Source organism: Mandrillus leucophaeus, unplaced genomic scaffold (genome assembly GCF_000951045.1).
Source record: "Mandrillus leucophaeus isolate KB7577 unplaced genomic scaffold, Mleu.le_1.0 Scaffold459, whole genome shotgun sequence".
Classification (NCBI taxonomy): domain Eukaryota; kingdom Metazoa; phylum Chordata; class Mammalia; order Primates; family Cercopithecidae; genus Mandrillus; species Mandrillus leucophaeus.
This window is the reverse complement of record NW_012104909.1, coordinates 603299-605710: the sequence shown is the minus strand read 5'-3', so window position 1 is coordinate 605710 and position 2412 is coordinate 603299.

Genomic DNA, 2412 nt, shown 5'->3' with positions numbered 1-2412 from the left:
AGATGGAAACAGAATTTTCAACACTCACTAAAATTTTCTCATATTCTTTATATCCTGAATTCGCCTGTTTAAATTAAACATTGACAGCAGCAGAACTTAAAATAGGGGGTTCATTTGTTGGCACGCAGCCATCAAATTGGAAATACATACAACTGTTTCTTTCTTTCTCCTTTTGATATGAGTTACTAACGGGGAGTGTTTCACAGTGTTAGAGATGGAACTGAATTTGATGACATTTTATCATCGGGAGATGTTGAAGATCAGTGGCCAGTATTTATCGGAGTTGTCAGAGAGTCAAAGGCTCCTGTCAGAGTAGTCTCCCCTACCTGTTTTGAAGTGAGGCTTTATAGAATGATACACTGATTCTTCACGTTAGGGAAGTTTCACATTTGAGGCAGGAGAAGAGTCTGGAGGCAGGGAACCTAAGGCTGTTTCACGTGGACTTTCTAGGAAAAAACAAAGGAAAACCTTAACTTTCCACACTAAAGTAACAAAAGGACTAGAGGCTACTCCCTTTGATTTTTTCTGCATGGCAGATGGGAAAATTGGTTGGCAGCAACAGATCAGACTGACTGCTAATGGAGTCTTCATTTGTAACTTTGTAACTTCACCCTAGCCTCTGATTGCAACTAATCAGATGTTTGCACAGGGGTGTGACCTTTGTAACTTCACTTCATCGCTGGTTGGCGGTTTTCTGCAACCAATCAGACTGATTGTGGGGATACTACTTCCGTTACATGAGGTGAGCATGAAGTGGCCAATAGGAATCCTCTAGGGGGTGTTTTAACCAAAGAAGATTCCATATCTGGGCCCATGAGCCACTGTTCCGGTTCGCTTCCACACTGTGGAGTGTACTTTCTTTTTCAATAAATCCCAGCTTTTGTTCTTTCATTCTTTCTTTGCTTTGCTGGGTCTTTTGTCCAATTCTTTGTTCGAAATGCCAAGAACCTGGATGACATGCAATCACGACCCTCTACCGGTGACACATTGATTACTTCTTTCCTTGAGTTCTGTTCAAAGACATAGATAGACAAAGCAAATATAATTTGCTAATTTCTCTGTTTTTTCTTTGGATTATCATTGTTCTTCAAGTTTCTAAAAAAACACAGTTAAATATTTGTCACAGTTTGTTGATATTGCCATTTTTATCAGAATGAAAACTGAATGTTGTTTTCTGACCAGCACGCTGTTTGTGGATAATTGGTTAACAGTTAAAATCTTTGCTTAATGAGGGGTTCAGCTCCTGCTTAAAAAGCTATGTGTGAGTTTTCAAGCATGACTACAGGCAATTACAAAGGTTTTACATAACAGGCCTTACTGAGTCTTCATTCCTGGGTTTCTTTATCAAGATCTTGGGCAGCTATCTTCATCAGGTATCATGTAAAATGGACCAATCAGCTCTCTGTAAAATGGAAGAACCAGCAGGATGTGGGTGGGGCCAAATAAGGGAATAAAAGCAGGCCACCTGAGCAAGCAGTGGCAACCGGCTCAGGTCCTCTTCCACACTGTGGAAGTTTTGTTCTTTTGCTCTTCATGATAAATCTTGCTGCTGCTCACTCTTCGGGTCCACGCCACCTTTATGAGCTGTAACACTCAACACGAAGGTCTGCAGCTTCACTCCTGAAGCCAGCGAGACCACGAACCCACCAGAAGGAAGAAACTGCAGACACATCTGAACATCTGAAGGAATAAGCTCCAGACACACCATCATTAAGAACTGTAACACTCACTGCGAGGGTCCGTGGCTTCAATCCTGAAGTCAGTGAGACCCAGAACCCACCAGAAGGAACCAATTCTGGACACATTTTAGCGACCACGAAGGGACCATTGCCTATCACCAAGCGGTGAGACCTCCTGGATACTGGTGCAGCCTTCTCAGTGTTAATCTCCTGTCCTGGATGACTGTCCTCAAGATCCATTACCATCTGAGGAATCCTGGGACAGTCTATAACGAGGTATTTCTCCCGCCTCCTCAGTTGTAATTGGGAGACTTGGCTCTTTTCACATGCCTTTCTTGTTATGCCTGAAAGTCCCACACCCTTATTAGGGAGGGATATATTAGTCAAATCTGGAGCTATTATCTACATGAATATGGGGAACAAGTTACCCATTTGTTGTCCCCTGCTTGAGGAGGGAATCAACCCTGAAATTTGGGCATTGGAAGGAACAAACTCAAGCTCCAGCCTTAGCCCTTCCCACAGGACAAAACTTTTCTTTATATATCACAGAGAGAGCAGGAATAGTTCTTGGGGTCCTTACTCAGACTCATAGGAAAACCACAACCAGTGGAATACCTAAGTAAGGAAACTGACGTAGAAGTAAAAGGCTGGCCTCACTGTTTAAGGGTAGTTATGGTGGTGGCTGTCTTGGCGTCAGAGGCTATCAAAATAATACAAGGAAGGTATCTCACTG